The 18,726-nt window shown below is 33.7% G+C and overlaps 1 protein-coding gene across 8 annotated transcripts in view; it reads left to right on the forward strand.

The window, feature by feature from the left end:
* The window catches only part of LOC123544902 (muscarinic acetylcholine receptor M2-like), a 131,155-nt gene that overhangs the window by 103,630 nt on the left and 8,799 nt on the right, over positions 1-18,726 (forward strand). The window contains exon 1 of one of the 8 annotated variants that reach the window (XM_045331042.2): positions 15,145-15,262. The exons of the other annotated variants lie outside the window; for them this stretch is intronic. The gene's annotated coding sequence lies outside the window, so the exon portion shown is untranslated. Of the gene's footprint in view, positions 1-15,144; positions 15,263-18,726 lie in introns of those variants that run through there. 8 annotated transcript variants of the gene reach the window in all.

An 18,726-nucleotide genomic window follows, 5' to 3' on the forward strand; every position in this document is an offset into this window, starting at 1 on the left:
TGTTAAAGGCAGACTTGAGACTGATTGATTTATACATTTGTTGTAAAATCAGATGATAAGTAAAAGCTGTTAGTTTGATTCCCGAGTAATTCCCGAGAGTTTCATTTTAAAACTTATAAATCTAAACCATGTTAGAGTTATTTCTCCTTGACTACAGTTTAATACACTAATGATGTTTGTCTGTCCAAGGACGTTTTATAGCATTGCGTATTACTTCGTGCATTGTTTATGATTTTGTATTGGTGTTCTTTGAAATTACTTTATCATTGTTTTACTTTTAATAATACTTAAATATTATGTATGATGTACTTATACCATGCAGATAATATTATGTTTTCGTTTTTGGTGTTCTTTTTAGCTAAAAGCAGTTTTAATCGTCGTTTTCTACCATTTTACACACAATGTCTTCTAGAAATAACCTACCTGGATACACTTATGTTTCCTTACTATTTTGCTTATCCGACTATATCCAGAATATGATATTTAATACGGGTAATAGTGATTATGCAATGCATATCTGGCACTCACTCAATGAATAATTTATTCTAATATGAAATAACGATTGGTAAAGACGTCAATTGAACATGTGAGTGACTTAGAGGGAGGTATGATACATTAGTAAGCAGTTTAAATTCTTCTTGGCTGCTTTTTTAACTTGACTATTCCTGGTGTATCCATGTTCGTGTTTTGTATAATTGATCTTTAGGACAATCATTCATACACTACAGTCTTTGCTTGTAAGATTTCTAATTAGGCATTTTTGTCAGGTTTCACAATGATGTTTCCGACAGGTTATTGGTTTTCCCATGGGAACTAATTGCGCGTCACGTATCTCATACTTCTTTTTTATTACTAAATAAAAGAGATGCTTTCTGTTTTAAATACACATCGCTCCATTAGTAATGGTAACTGTTACGTTTGTAAAAAGAATAAGGGTTTCAAAGGTCAGGAAGTAATTTTATTCCCGCCGTCTTGTGATATAGGAACATAATGGGGGTAAACTAGATGAAACTTTCCAAGTAATGGTTTGTTCACTGACCGTTCTAAGACTGTACCATTCTGTGTTATTATCTTCGGTCATGTTTGTGTATGTTTTATTTTACTTCTTTGCTTTCGTATTTCATTCAATTGTTTTCATGGTTACGCATGACCAGCCACTGTGTTCGTTTTTGTAAACGTTTACACATACCACTATTTCCATGTAGAGAGAGTGCTTTATTGGCGGCTACGTTCTTTAAGTTGAGACTTCTATATACGGAGTTACATTGATTTTATGATGAATTAGAAATCCCTAAAATTTCATGTTCATATCAATTCTTCGAAATATTCTGTGCGTTTATAGCTCTCAATCATTTACGTAATTATGTGTCAGTATCGACAAACAGTATGTTTGAAATCAGATAATTAAAAATAAGGGCATCTCTTGTAGCATTGATACTATATTAAATTTGTTATCAGAATTTGCGTGCAACAGTATACTTTATTTAACACGAGCTTTGATGAACAAAACAAACGTGTGTACATTATTGTCCACGTTATTGATTCTTTTAATTTTTTTAACTAAAAGCGGTCATGGTGATGTCAATACTACGATGATTGTACTGAGACCAATATAACATACAAGTCAGTAAATGGATAAGCTGCACAGGTTAGGATGAGAAGTGTTTCCTGCGTACTTTTTGGCTCACCTGAGCACAAAGTGTTCCTAGTGAGTTTTAAGGATCGTTGAATGTTCGTTGTCCGTCTATCGGCCCGTCGGTCCGTCTGCGTCTGTCGTCAAAACATTCCTTTAAAGAAAACCTCCTCTAATACCTTTGAGCCAATTTCAGTTATTTAGCAACACAAAAAGTATACTGTGTATAACAGAAATTCCTTTAGATACCTTCTTCCTAATTCTCATAAATAATTCTGTTTCGTTAAAATAAATGACAGCCAGTTCAACGGGGCTAGTTTTCAATATATTGCTATTTGGAAACTTTGAAAATCGTCTTCTCTGAGTTCGCATATTGATTTCAAAATGGTTGAACAGCAGTAATTCCTACAGTCATTCTTTCCCATATTCATTCAGACCATTTTGCTGGCATCCAAAAGGTGGAGATAGGCTTTCTTATATGGCTTTATATAAAAATTCACTATCGTCTGTTATCGTACCGCTATTTGAATGTAAAATAATTTCACTAAGATGTTTCTAATGTAACTCTTAATCCATTCCTTTAAGCTCCAACCCACCATCCCACAATATTTACTTCTTATTTATTGTGTTTCTTTTCTTGATATTGTTTCTTAGTATCATATCGTTGTCATCACCGCTGCCCACATTATCCATTTGCCCATCCATAACCCCACATCAAAACCGCCTCCGAAACAGAAAATTACTGTTTCTTTATATCGTGCATTCACACTCACATAACAAAACGTTATTACCTACCCGTAATTAATTAGTAAAAAACATCCTGTTCAAAAAATACTAGCCATATTTCAAAATGATTCCACGGGTATTTCACATGCTCGACTCTCTACCAAAAAAAACCAAAAAGTAAGTTGTAAAACTCAGAGCGATCAGGAGCCATGAAGACTCTCTTGTTTGTTATAGTTTATTTGAAATAATATTTCTAGCCTATATATACCAATATATATATGGCTTCAATCTATGTAAGGCTTGATAGTCACATTTATGGCCATCAAGTGACGCATGAAAGAAGCTGTATTAGTTGTATTTGACTGAATTATGATCAGTATTTCGTGATTTTCTGATATTACTTAGCATTCTTGTCGTTATTGCTAAAGTGGGGTTTCTGATAACTGATACAACAAAAACGTTGTTCACTTCTGTCTGGCTTTTTTTTTTTGTATTTGTAGAAATGAGGGTGTTTAATAATTATTCCATAATTTTGGCGCTCCCAAATGTCCATACATAGACCCTTATGTAAGTACACTTTTCCGTCGGCTCGTTCGACTTTGTGCCATGCATATCTCAAAACGTATTTGACCTTAGTAGGCTACATGAAACACCATAGGATTGTTATCCAGCACCCGTGTTTTTTATTTGTCATGCAGTAACAAAAAAGCAATGAAGCTGATTTTGAATGTTCATGCAAACGTCATTAAACGTAACTTGAACGAAAAATGTAGTCCGCAAATATAGATGGACCAGTTCCGATATTAGGTCATTGACATCATAATAAAATTATAGTTGCATGATAAAACATATATTTATCAATTCTTAATCACAACAAATACTTCACAATCTTTGCAAACACGGACATTTTGGTAAAGAAAAGCAACATCACGAAAAGAGTATACTTCAGCAGCATATATAGAATGGATGCTATTTACTTGTTTATTATGTATGAAAAAGGTATTATATATATAATATCGCAGTGTGCTTTGTTTTGTTGCTATTTTCGAGATACCTTTGTTAAAGTAGTCGTCTACTGCCTGAATTATGTTTTACACTCTTGATGTATTTGGAAAAAAATGGCGAAATTATATTAGAGATTGTTTTTACATACTTTCATTGGAACGGCTGCAATAAATACGTGTAAATCTGTTTTTCAATTTATGTTAGATTCTTCACCTCTAAGATATCAGTATATAAAACATCAAACAGGTGTGGTAGTGTTTATATTTTGATAATATGATTAAATCATTTACGAGTTTCCCTGGAAGCTATAGATTCTCAATCTATATCTTATATATCATGTGCTACTTCAACGAGTTACTGCACATATTTCCAGAAATTGCAAATTGGTACAGAGTTATCGTCTGCCATATGCATGTAGTGCTTAGGTTGAACAACGTTCGATTTTCCGAAAAGCTAGTCGGTTGCACGTTTATTACGCTTATGTTTGATATAACTGAACTTAAGGATCTATGTAGTGCACATACTAGTATATACAATCGAGCAGCAAAAAGAAAACTTTCTAAGAAAAAATCTTTTTAGGCAAATATATTGCAATAGCTAGCTCTCTGCTTGCCAGTGCATTAGCAATTGCTCGCATAGAAAGCAAGGTAAAAAGCCTCCATTGGATTTGAAAGCTTACTTCATTTACGTGGTTTTAACAAACGTTTTATCGTTATGCCGACCCGTAGAGATGGGCCGGAATAAGGGCAGAGGTTTCAGTATTGGAAAGCCTGTAGTTTTGGGGTCTACTTTCATCATCGGTCCTAGATATACTGCATAACATGCAGGTTATTAGTTGCCGGTAACATTTGATACGCTTTCGGATTCTTCAGATGGTAGGAGAAGTTATTTAAATTAGACAATAATAAAAATTATATTGTAAATATAAGAAAAATAAGGCTGTGAAAGGCTTACACAAAGAAACTAGGAGCTGAAAATTGCGTAAGATTTTTATCATTTCAAAAGATAGTATTTTAGGAAAATATGAAAAATGTTTAAAAAACTTATCCCTATTCCTATTCAGCCGTAAATAAATTAACGACTGCCAGAGATTTCCAGCGAGCACTGATTGGCTGAGTCTTTACCTGTGTCTACGTCACGCTGCGTATAATCAGAATATACTACTGCAGACAAAAAAGATCTACATGAGCGTATGTGATATAATCTGGAAAGTTGATCCCTGGGAAGAACAATGCAAACAGTGAAAATTGCAGACTCGGTTTGATTGAGTCTTTTCATGAGCAGTAATGTAAAATGCAACACTGTCCACGCCCCCTAGCACCGGCTTAAGCAGTATTCAATTTTCAAATCTAAATGAGTTGAAATCAATGATCCCGATGGACCAGAAAATATAACAACACTGAGATGAAGTCGGGGCGACTTTTTACGGCCGCCACACAGCAATTAACACCCGCTGTTGTGAAGTTAATATAATCTGAAAAGTTGATCCCTCGGAAGCACCGAGAACAATGCAAACAGTGAAAATTGCAGACTCGGTTTGATTGAGTCTGTTCATGAGCAGTAATGCAAAATGCAACACTGCCCACGCCTCCTAGCACCGGCATAAGCAGTATCAATGATCCCGAAGGGATGTAACACAGTTTAAGGGCAACTACTATAAAAATGTAAAAAGTATATCATGTCGTCGTAGTTTTCCGTTCATTTCCGTTCTCATTCGTAAGGATGCTGGCGCGTGAGTTTCGGAACGAGGCTTAGCGTGTTTTGTAAACAAAGAAAAAAAATAAGGTGGTCAGAGGGTTTTTGGGTAGCTGTGATCAAGGATGCGACGTTGTTCAGCCTTTCAACGGCATGTAATGCACCGCAGTAGCAGTTATAGCTTTCTTTCCTTTTTTCAATCCAATTTTCAAAATATTAGCCGACAGTTCTCCGGCGACTTGATGCTCTACATCAAAATTTTACTTGTACATTTATTTTACGTAAGAACAAAAGTAATCTGCGAGGAGTATACACCAACTCGTCTCGCTTGTATTGGATATCTTGTAGGTAATGTTTACTGATAAACAGGGTCATGACAAAGAAAGCAATGAGTATGATACATTATAGAAGTAAAACTACTAAACTGTCAACGACGAAATTGTGAATTTTCAGCGGAAATATGTTACCTTCTTAATTCTAGTCATGGTCATTATGGTGAAAAGGAACATAGCCGCGTCTTCGTCATATACGCTAAATACAAAGCGTATTTGATTGGCGGGTTGTCTGTTAACGATGTGTTAAAGTATTTCATAGCCAAACTATAAAGGTTAATTGGCGGAAAACGTTTCATGAGAATTAACTGAAACATCTTACGTTCGTACTTTCTTGACAGAAGAAAGTTCTATACAATAAAAAGGATCCAAAGCCCGTCAAGAGTCAAATAGAGCACTTATACTGACTGAACAAATGCTGTTATAATAACATTGACACCTTATCTAATTTATGTTATTTTTACGTCAAGGTTGAAAAGAACAAAACTTGAGCATTTTCTGAAAGGGACAACTGCAATGTGTAATGAAAATTTTTCTTCGTATTAGACCTGTAAAATGCTGCTTTGAATTGAAATTCAAATTATGGCTGTAAAAAGCGGAAGGAAGAACTAGTCGCATGCTGTGTTTCCTAAATGAATGAAGAAATGTTTTTGTCATATGTTGAAAACTTTTTCATTTTTCGTAAATCTGCTATTACATGTGTCTGTTTTCTCATCACACTATTTTAGAAATGCATGCCTCATACGGAGCAAACACCTTTTTCCACTGACAGCTGTGTTGTGTTGAGACTAGTAGTCATGGTAACACTACATGTTTTAAATATAATCGTAATGAGACGAAGATAATAATGAGATGAGTAGCAATATCTACACTGTCCTTTAAAATGTAGAGGTTGCTTTCAGAAGCCAATGTAAAATCACACATAATAAAACAATTTGTAATTGAGACTACATCAAAATCTCTGCTTTTGTAATATAACTAGCTAAAAGTTTTTATACTATTCTGCAATGGAGAATGGTCGCTCAATAATGATAAAACAATTAAGATGGCTATAACAATCTGGTTACCTTCGGACCGCATCCGAAAACACCCGTACGTAACAGTTTTTTTCTCCGCTTATGTATTGCAATGCCCAACAACGGACAGAAACTAAAACACCTACCAAAACTGACAGTGATTACTTAAACCTTCAGAATCCGGTCGATTAGACGATGATCTCTTATACCTAATTGAACAGGCTGTATGTTTTAAGGCATTGATTTGCTATCATTCCTTTTGGCTTTTGTAAGCTGTGGGTTTATGAGTTTTTAATGTCTTTTATCATCACTTTTTATCGTATTTCACGGTAAATTGACCCCATTAAATGGCACCATATGGAAACTCATTGTTGTCATATTGATATTACAATAGCAAACTACCCTAGAAACGGTAAGTGTTATCTTATACATCTTTATACAGAGTGAAGCTTGAGTAATTCATTACAATACAGCGTGTTAAATAGAAAATGGCATTGTAAGAATCAATAATAACTTATAAATCATTCTAAGATATCCGAGAATTGTAGCAGCATCTTTTTAGTCAGGCATATATTTATCCAACAAAAAAGAAATTTAAAAAAAAGAACTGTCGAAGAAATTGTACAATAAATTGCATCGAAATTTTATGCTAACTAAAATATCATGTAAGGTTTAAAGTTTAAGATAAAAGAGATTTGTTTTTATGCTTCCCGAAGTGATAAACATTCAGTCGCCACATCGTCCTTCCATCCGTCCGCCCGTACCAACTTCAATTCTCATCCATCGTATTTCTCAGCCAGCAGCCTCTAACTGGAATTTCATGAAGCGTCATAGGAAGCGTTACGCTCCCAATAGGAAATCGTGTTCCATTCAGGTGATTTTTCACTAAGTTATTGTCCTGTTATTATTTATTTATTGTATACTGTTTACCATGTCTTAGCAGGCGTATTCCTCAGTAAATATTGGCTGGAATTCATCGAAACTTCGTAGGAAGTTTCACTCTTTAAGTGGTAAATGCGCATATTATCTTTATGTTCCGGTCGAATGAATTTCATTTAATCATTGCCCTTTGGTATTTACATTGTATACTCCATACCATGTCTTGTCGAGTAATCGCAGAACACGGCTGCATTTGTGAAATTCATAAAACGAGATTGCATATTATATTGTTTGATCAAGGACTTGATCACCTTTTGATCATTCGCTTAGTATACTATAGTACATTTCTGGTCGAGATTCTCAGCAACCTGTCGAATCATCGCAATTTGAAGAAGCTTCACTTCTAAGAGGAGATGCGGATATTATCTTCATGCTTCTGTCGGATTATTTTTCTAGTCATTGTCCTAATTAAACATCATTATACTATAACACCATTTCCTGTCCAGCGTATTTCTAAGTAACCACGCGCTTGAATTCATCGAAGCTTCACACTCAGTAGGGAATGAATATTGTATCTAAATGTTTCGATCGGATGACTTTTTCAGTGAATTATTGCCCTTTACGTATTCAACCTTAGTAAACTATAGCGCTCTCTTTGCCCGGAGTATTTCTCAGAAAGCTCTGGCCGGAGTTCAACGAAAAATCATAGGAGGATTCTTTGACAAGAGGAGATGCTCATATTGTCTTCATGTTAGGATGATATGTCACTGCGTTATTTCCCTTTTTGACGCTAAACTCTAGTGCCATCCTTGTCTGCAGCATTCCTTAGCAACCCTTAGCTAATATTTAGCGAAGCGTCATCGGAAGCTTCGCTCTCAAGAGAATATGCAAATATCTTATGTGCGCAAATTCTCAAGAACTACTTGCTGGATTTCTAGGAATCTTCTTCGGAAGCTTCACTACTTAGATGAGGTTTATGCCCAGTCGATGAATTCCCGTTTTGTGTTTTTATTATGTAATAATAATATTTCTGGGAGCATTAATGCAATTGAAAATACCCTGCAAAATGGTTCTTAATGATTAAATTAAAACTTCTTCAAGATATTTTAAAAATTTCAAAAAATGTTATAACCACCAACACTCGAATATCTTTAAAGTGATGTAAAATATCAATTACGGAATGAAACAAAGGAAATAATTATCTCATAAAAGAGTGGATTTAACAGTAGTCTATTTACCATCTATTTCTCAAAGTCTTCAGCCTAGCACCTGCGATCACCAACAGTCATGTCCAACATCTCCAACTTGAAAACAGCAAAGTTAACATTGTAAAACTGAAGCTACAGAAAGATCGTTACCGACTTGGAAAAAAGGATTTTGTACGAGTATCGGCAGAAACAAATTGAAAGATCGGTAATTTTACATTTTCTCAGCATATGGGCGGCAAACAAAGCGTACAAATATTAGTTTTCGTGTAGCAAATACTTTGAAACTCTTTCTTATTTGCTGGAGAAAGGATTACTTTGCAACTTTAAAGTTATTGAAACTTCAGTCTGTCTAAAAAATTGATAACAAGCTTTGATATTTTACTTCTAATTAGACAAGTCAATGAGACAATTACTCGTTTGAAATTTTCAGACAAATAGTCACTTCACAAAGAAAAATATTCCTTTAATCCTAGTATTCCCGGCAACGTAGATAGCAGTAAATATGTATGTCTAAAACTGTTAAAATCTTGATTTTTGTTTGATATATAAATTTTCTTCCTATGACTTTTCTAGAATTTTAATGAATATATTGTAATAGGGTGGGATTCATTTCCCTTATCACTTCTGTAAACAATGATAACATTATATTCCACTTCATTACGGTAAGCTAATTTACAGCATTTGGATGATTTTATCATTACATTTCTGCTGTATCAGGTACAAGAATGATGAACGTGACATTTGTTTAGACACCTCATTGCGAATGTTTCTAGTGTTTACATTGCGACTTATGACACTAAGGTTATTGCGTACGGTTTAAACCATTTTAAGACAATAATACTATATATCTAACACAAAAATCATGTCATTTTCATATTATGAAAGTTTAGATTGTTAGATTAGAAGCAGCCGAGTGTACTAATACTTTTAACTGATTGCATTCTAAGGTTCATAATTACTTTATAATTATTATATCTTTCAGCAATCACTTAAGAATTTGCTAGTTTTCTGAGTGTTCTGAATGATATTGTGATGACATGAGTTAGTCTGACATGAGTTAGTCAAACAGGTACAGGTAATTGTGATTAGTTTCCCACATGATCTCTACAGTGCAGCTCATTTTGAAAAGTTACCTTTCTAATTAAAGTTTCAAATTTATTTATAGGGTATCGACCATATCCTTGCTCATGGACATAAGAAATATAATGTGAAAAAATGGCAAATACATATTGATATTAACAGTCATTACAGTGAACATACATTTTTATACAAATCAGGACGGAACTTCATGGCATCTATCAAATATTCAGCAGTTTTAAAAATAAATTTGTTTAATTATTATTGTAAATGAAGATCTGAGTCCGTAGCATAATATATCAGGGGCCGTATTCATAAAGCATCTTAAGTATAAGTATAAGAAATTGATTATTTACTTAAGTATTACTTAGGTAAGAAATTTATTTTACTTAAGTATATTTGTTATTCATAAAACAACTTAATAAGGAATTCTTGGCTTTTATTGTGGACGAACAATATTAATTTCAGACAGATACAACATGCACAATTATGTTTAAAGTGCCTTTATATGAAAAACAACACTTTAATCGTACTCACTACGCTATCTTGTTTTCTGACTTAATAGGACTTAAGTTTTTTTACTTAGACTTAAGCTGAAATCACCACAAAATTAAGTAAAATCTTCAACTTAAGTCAAAACTTATACTTAAGATGCTTTATGAATACGGCCCCAGGTCTACACCCGTGATCTAATCAGATTCTTTATCTTACGCCTCTATGACATAAACACAAAAATGAGCCGGTTGTTAACAGATATATAGCAACCTTAAAGCAGCAAGCATTTATATCAGTAAAGTTTTATTGCAGAGTAATCTTGACAAATCATTTTATAATGTAACAGAGATTGTTATATCTTCATTCATAAGATTTGCAACTGGAAATAGAATTGAAAAGCTGTTTCAAAATTACTGACTCATAGCAAATGATTGCAGCCTGGTCTATCTGGTATTGCTATATCTCGATTATGTAGAAATACATTTCTTCATTATTTTTCGAAACACGATACTTACAGCCAAGGAAGAACTAATGTAACTTGTGTAGGACTCGTTGATTTTTAATTTCCATGCCCCAGTGACCTTTACCGTTTATCTGCTGACCCCAAAGTCAATGTATGTAGACCTATTTGTCCAACAATCAAGAGAGGAGATGCACTGACAAGTTGGGACAAACTGTCCCCATGTTTTATCGTAAAGAATTTTCAGGCCCCTGTGACGTTGATCTTTGACATATAAGACCCAATTTCGAAACAGATCATCTGCTTATCAAGATCAATACACAAATGAAGTTTGTAGGATCTAGGTGAAAAATTTCTCAAGTTGATCTTTTCCGTCACTAGCAGGGGTTTTATTGCAATGATCAGTAGCAGGCCTTACGTTTTGTTTTATTATTTATGGTCCTTTGATTTTAAACATAAACTTTTCACACCACCTTTCATAATTTTCAATGAACGTTTTATTTATGAAATAAGTTACAGCTACACCCACGTTCTATTTCCTTAAAAATGTCTTATCAAGATTTAATGCCGCCTGGGGAGACGATACGTCTTTCTGTTAATTCTCAGTTAAACGCGCACTACCTTGCAGACTTCTTATCTTCTTTCACCTCTGATTTATATTACCGAACAGGCAGGTGTGGGGTATTTGTCATATATTAAGGAAAGCGAGATTATAATTTCCTTAGACATGCACCCTTCTTTGTAATTGCTGCAACATAAAATATTTTTTCACTGTTTCTAGGTGAAGCTGGGAATATCCGGCTTGAGGGTAAATGTTTAGGCAGAAACGAGTCTCTGTCGAGTTACCGCTTAAACAGTTACCCGAGAGCCGGATATTTCAGCCGAGTTACTGCGTAAATAGTAACCCGAGAACCGGATATTCGCATCTGCTCCTACAACCAGTGACAGAGTATTTTCTTGCATGCCTTATTCAACAAAGAGTAGTAAAAATAGAATCAAACAAATCATTTTCATATAGAACTTTTTACAGTAGTATATTAACAAAGCGCGGTAACTTTACTTAACTTACAAAGACGGCATAGTTTAGATTTGTCATCTGCTGTGAAACGTTGTGTGCTTTTCGTTAAGTAATGGGGTTTTTTATCAAGAGGAATTACATCTTAAGTGACAAATAGGAAATATATAAGTGTATTTTACCTAAAAGAATAACTACAACACAAAACTATTACATAGATGTAGTTCGTTATACGTCATCTGTACCACGAGAGTCATCTTAAAGCCCATATTGTAAAATGGAGTTTTTAAGCACCAGTGAAATCACCGGTTTGCAAGAATTCGCTATTTTCAGATGCGATGAGACTAAAAGTATTACTCCCCGAATTAAGAAACTGACATCCACAATGATTTTATTATTTCAACAGAAGAATCTGCACGTTGTTAATATTTTATGCCACTTTATTGTTTACGAAAACAGAAAAATACGAACTATAAGTTGTGAATTGAAACAACACAATGTAAACGAGAATCCTATATTATTGGTGTCAGTAGATCTAGACTAGTACAAGACAAAACATGTTCCTGTAAGTGTTCAGCTGCATCTGACGGTTGGACCTGGAAAAGCAGTATGACTTGGGGCAGGTTTATAATTACCTCAGCTTGTTTTGTAAAGCTTTATCGCTTGTTACAATGCTGATCACAGGGTTATATGTTCCAGTATCTCAAAAAGCATCGGTTACGTGTTTATGGTTTGTGGGGCATATCGTGTTTATTCAGAGCATCTTTGTTCTCCATTTTTATTCCCTTGTAGGTGTCAAGTTTAATCTATCTACTGCAAGTATATTATGAACAAAAACATTAAGACTGATTTTGTGTTTAAGGAAATATGCTACAAAAGTTAAAACTAAAAGGTAAAACACCCACTGAAGTTGCCAAAATATCCCACTTTTATACGACTTTTAATTTGCATTAACTTTGTAATCTCATATGTTGGATTGTATACGGTATTATATCTATAGAGAGGTCAAACTCGCAGTGAACTTGAGATGAAAATAGTTAGGTAAAGTCAAGACTATATGAGCCGTGCCATTAGAAAACCAACATAGTGGCTTTGCGATAAGCATGGATCCAGACCAGCCTGCGCGGTTCACTAAAGGTTTCTCTAATTATAGTAGGCTTTGAAACCGAACAGCATGGATCCTGACGGATGCGCAGGCTGGTCTGGAGCTATGCTGGTCGCAAAGCCACTATGTCGGTTTTCTCATGGCGCGGCTCATATATCTTTTTATGTTATTCAATACAAGTATTTTTCTAATACGATTTGTAAATTCCTTGTAATAATATTGTTTGCAGATTAATACGATTTAAGTAGACTCTTTTGTAGTCGTCAATACCAGTTTGAGTTTTACTTATTACATCATAATGTCTGTAGTGGTTTACTTTGTAGCTTGAATAAGTAATAACTCAATATTTTAGTTCCTAATTAAGTACAACTACCAAATTTGTAAATGGAATGAAACTAAAAACAATCGGCAATTCGCTAATGCAATAATGTAAACTCAGTTGCTTATGCACCAGAAAAATTGATGCAGACCGATACATTTCTCGTGTTATTTTACTAACACAATGGACAAAGGTCCAACAGAAAAGACTATATTCAAAGACTGGATATGCTTACAAAGCAGTCCACATGGAAACAGAAGTACGTATAAATGTACACAATCATCATACGCACACAGGCTGAAGACATCCATAGATGAACTCAAATGTTTGCAAAAATATGGCAGTTCGTAGAAATAACAAATAAAACGCATACGCCACAAAGCACCACCTTAGAACAGCCAATGACAAAAACTGCACTATGGAGTTTAACTTGTTTACCTACACAAAGGGCCGTACTTAAATTATTACACCAATGCTGTTTATCCGAAAATAAACTTTTCTCTTTCCATACAAAACATATAACGAAATTAAAAGATATAAACAATGGATCATTTAAATGACCTCGCAAGGCATAAAACCGATGGTCTAATTAAATAGTTCGTCGGGGGAATATGTAATAGAGTTTATATAATTTGTGGAAGGCATTTTTTGCTTTTATTGCAATTGGTACAGTAGAGAAATCGATGATGTTATCATTGCCTTGACGCATTGATTTAGAGCAAGAACGTTGACAGATTTAAATATGCAAATATAGGAATTATTAATGAAAAAGGAAAACATTTTCATATTACATATTAAATTATCTTTACTTTTGCCCAGTACATTGCTCTGCCATGTATCAAGGGATTTTATCACAGATTATAATTGCATTTGGTTGATAGGGTTCTCGTAATGAAATCAGATTTCATGCGCTACAACTAGACCCCGGACTTAAAAGTCAATACCGGATGTCAACAGGTTGCTGCATAAATCAAAGATGTTTTAATATTACTTGGTTTAAAATGTCGCGTTTCTCGGACCCGTAGCAAAAGATAAAAGTCTCACTTGGAGGTCAGAATTAATTTGTTGTTAACATCGTCTAAAACGTTTCCAATGTTGAAACAATGTTTATATATAGCATCTTTGACAAATATCAGATCACTTGGTTACTTTGCAGTTGAGATAATTTGTCCCCTACAAGCTGGAGACTGTGTTGCATGACAATACTTCATTAACTTGTTGTACTTCATCTTTACGACCATTCGTTAATGTATTATATTTCTGAAATCGGATAGTAGGAGAATATGGTTCATTTGTATTTCAATGCTGTCACGCACTTTAACTATAATATCTTATCAGCTGTTTTATCTTTAATAGAATAATTATTCCACATAGACTTCAAGTTAAATTTAAGTTCCTATAAAAAAATCTAAAACACATTACAAACGAATATTTATGGAAGCTTAAAGTGGAAATCTGAATGTTGCCTTAATGTCGAATGGCGTAAGTCGTTAACTCGAATATGTAGATTATTTTCTTGTTATCGCGTATTATCCTGACTGAAGCTCAAATGATCAAATAGCTTTATGTCAACCTTGCTTTGGTCGCATATGGCATACGGTATGGTGACAAAACATCCGGATTTAGAAAGTAAGGCATCTGTTCCCACATTTATCAATAGCCACAACCAACATAAATGTACAAATTGAAACCTTATGTTGTATTCGCCACCCAATGGCGTACATGATCTGCAGAATGAGTATGTAGGCCATAATATTGGCTTAAATAAATGTTATTAATATAAACATTTTTATCATCTTACCCTTGTCGGAAAGTCAATTTTACAATTTCCATTGCATTCCCATCAATAATATATTGCCTTAAAGATGTGTAATATGTAATTGCATTTATAGTGCAATATGAATACTGTTAACAGAAAGTTACGGTCTAGATTTTTTACCCAGCCGACCGCTGTTCGTTTTATGATGTTGTGAATTATTCTTTGATCCTTTAACTTGATTTCTACGGTAATGATGTATCCAAAGACGAACTTATTCAACCAGAAATACTACAAAAATTTGGAAGAATTTTTATAAATATTTTCTATCGTTACTTAAATTAGAATACTCCACTTATTACCTGTAACGTTTCATTCCTATCGACTTTTCGGTTTATTCCAGATTTTTGTAATGCTCTCCTCTGTGATATCAGTAGTTGTTTAGAGCAGGCACCGGTTGTCTTGTGTTCTTGTGATTAAACCATTTATAAGTATCTGGAATATATATTAAATATAGCATGTGATTTTTTTTACAGGTTGGGTAAGTATACATATATTTTGGTCATTTTTGATATTACAAATAGATGTATTTACCCAAAATGCAATCTTTTTATTTGGCAAAATAACCTTGCCTCAGCGAGACAGAGAATAATGTGTAAAGTAAGGGCCCTTGTCTCAAAGGTCATTGTTAATGTAAGTGTAAAATATCATAGGCCATAACTTTGACATTCATTCAGCAATTTTTGTGTTTGGCAGAAACAAGTATCTCACTCACACAGTGAAAGGTATTGCCAGAAAACACAGGTCCTTGTGTCAAAGGGCAAGGTCACACTAAGGGGCCAAATAAAACGTATATATATATATATCATTGTCAAAATGGTATACAATCTATATTCTTATAACTGGTTAAATGCTTATCCTTCTAAGCGTCAATGGCATACCTTTTTGCATCTAAACCTGATACACAAGCTCACTCCTTCAATCTTAGAATTTTACGTTTTACATTTGCGATTTAATAGGATTTTTAAAAAGAAGCTCTTTCATCGGTATCGGAATGAGAACCACCTGTAATAGGTTCATCACTCATGTTTATTAGGTCATTAGGCTCAAATTTAATTAGAATCTGATTAAAATGAAATTAGTTTGAGTACAAAAATAATTTTCAAGAATGTGTAATACTTAACTGTTTCTTCGTGGTATATTCCTAGTTTAGAATGAAAATTTGAGAAAATTATACATGTAACGGAAGTAAGTAAAATTGCTTCAAAAGTTAGTAAAAGCATAATATATCACATGCGGATATCTTCATTTCAATTATTTTAGAAGAGCTGATGAAAGGGTGACCGATATTTTATAATGATTAAGTTAAAAAAGAACAGATTCTGCCGCAAACTTTCATTTATTACAGGAAAATTGACTTAGTGTACATTCCAACCAATGCTATAGCCAGTATTTTATAAATAATTGAATTTAAAACCTGATCATATTCTATTCAAAGGGGAATTGTAAAGTTATTAGAAAAATAGATATCTTACTGCTGTAGTTATAGATATGCGTCAAATAAGTCAAATAATTTGAAAGAAAAAAATATATATTTATATATATATTAGGAAAATAAATAACATTACATGAGTAACTTAGTATTTGCCGACTGGTTTTGTTAACTCACTCATCAGGGCAAATACTACAATATTACTCATGTAATGTTATTTATCTTTTTTCTATATATTTTAGAATTAATTTTTATGAGTGGGACAGTAAATTAGCGTCAATAACTGGAGCGTTCACTGACAGTGTTCTACTCTTCTACTCATATTGATAGATAACTGCCCCAACCCACACCATTTTTTTCGTAACATTTTACCACTCTGGCAGAGAGAATTCATTCCTAAGGTATAGCCCAGTTTGCTATTGATGCCTTTCCAGTGTAAAATTTCAAAACTCCTACTTTTATATTTAAAAAGATAATCTTATCAGCTTAAATCACTTAAACATAAGCCTCCCTGCATAAACTCGTGCATTTCACACAAACACGAACTATATATCAGATCACTAAAGATAAGAGAATGAATAAGACGTTACGCTATAACAGATAGATAACGCGCTATCGTTTCTTCCCTCTCTTACAAAATTGCAACACGTTGCTAACAATACGAAATATATTGTATTATGAGAACCCATTTATAAATGTATCCATCATCTACTTCCATCAAAGATGAATTCATTGCCTTAACGCGGTTCTTATATAGAAATGTTTAGGACGTTTCTATGTTGTTTACTTTTAAAACGAGGGAGGGGGTGGCTGACGTAAATCACGCTTTTAGCAGAAGTTTTGTTTTCAACAATCCGTAAAATAATTCTTATTACATGATGTATGTACAAAAAACTGTTGGAAATGTCAATCTGCGTTACATTTCTAGAATAAAGTTACGATAATGTTTCCTCCCTACTTTCTTTGAAAATACAAACCTTCCTTGTTTTCAGCATTAATTTGCAGTCAGTTTTTTTCCTGATTTTGTGAGATTGTTTATAATGTTCTCGTCTGCGATATCAGTAGCAGTAATAGAAAGAATTAAACGGACGCCAGTTTGCTAGTGGGTATGTTCCGATCATACGATTATATCGCTCTAATATGAGCATTGCTGGAAGATACTATTCCTGGTCTGTATCATAAATATTATGTTTTATGCGTTAAAACTAGATGTAACTGTGTGGTTTCATATAAGTGTATGTCAGAAGTTCAGTGCATGGTTCCTAGAATAATATGTTTGCAAATATGGAAAGAAACAAGATGTTATTGCAGAGGTCATTTGCAAAAGAAAAGTTATAAAAAGGCGGTATCTGCGTTTTTAACAGTTAAAAAAAATTGTATTTCTGACCTTTTTCTTATAACAGGCAGAAAGATATCCAGCCATTTCGTTCTTCACAAGTATCAAAAGTAATAAGATAACCTGACGATGCCTGTATACCATAGTATACAAATAAAACCAATCACTTTACCAGTTTCTGAGACGTCTTCACACATAAAAACAATAGTAATTTTGTGGCAATATCAATTATTTTCTTTATATCCTGGTATATCTTACATTGTTACAATGTGCAGTAAAGTTGTCTTATAATGAAGAGTTCATGATTATACATCAAAACGTTTGATGACCAGTATCTGTAAAGAGACCAATGGCATTTTTTCTTGACTGAAGCATAAAATCTAATGAAAACGTTTTGTATGAATGTAAAATATTGAATTATTTCTCATTTACCGTAAGTAGGTAGGATAAACATTTTTAAAAAATTGAAGCAGTTGGAAAATTACTCTTTACAACTATGAAAACTAGATTTAAAGATTGAAACTGTTACAATATGGGGTTGTCCATGCCAAATATTATAATTCTCGTGTACTTCTCTATGTAGAAATACTATATACTATGTTACATCTGTATTCACATTATATAAATTTCACATTCAATTTCAATTGTGAACCACTGAAACAGCATATGAACCGAGACAAAGTCATGAGTGATTTCTGATTTTATGGACGTAACCTCAGCCGCTCGTTCAAATTTAAGCGTATTTTAAGGCATAACAATCACATCTTCATTTGCTGGAAGTATGAGGCTAGTAGGTTCGTGGCAAAAATAGGTCCTTCATAATTCCATCTGACGCTCGTCAACAAATCTTATATAATTGGGTTATGGTAATAGTAGCTCTATCTGGGAAGCGCCGAGTGCCGAGTGTGATCCGACCTTGCAAAATCCACGAGAGCCGAATATAAAATCTAAGATCTAGCTACTGTTATAATGACCCTTTTATTATATACATCCACCTTTCTGTTTGTTGTTTTGTTATTGAACAAAATCTTCAATGTTTATTGAAGTTAACATGGAACAATACTTTATTCACTTGTTTCTTCAAGCATGTTAACAGAGTAAGACTTTCAAAGTATTAAAGTTAGTAAGAAAGGTGTCTTATTTAGCATGTGTAGTCGACGAAAGTCCCTACCTAGTA

The sequence above is a fragment of the Mercenaria mercenaria genome, chromosome 1 (assembly GCF_021730395.1).
Source record: "Mercenaria mercenaria strain notata chromosome 1, MADL_Memer_1, whole genome shotgun sequence".
Taxonomy (NCBI): domain Eukaryota; kingdom Metazoa; phylum Mollusca; class Bivalvia; order Venerida; family Veneridae; genus Mercenaria; species Mercenaria mercenaria.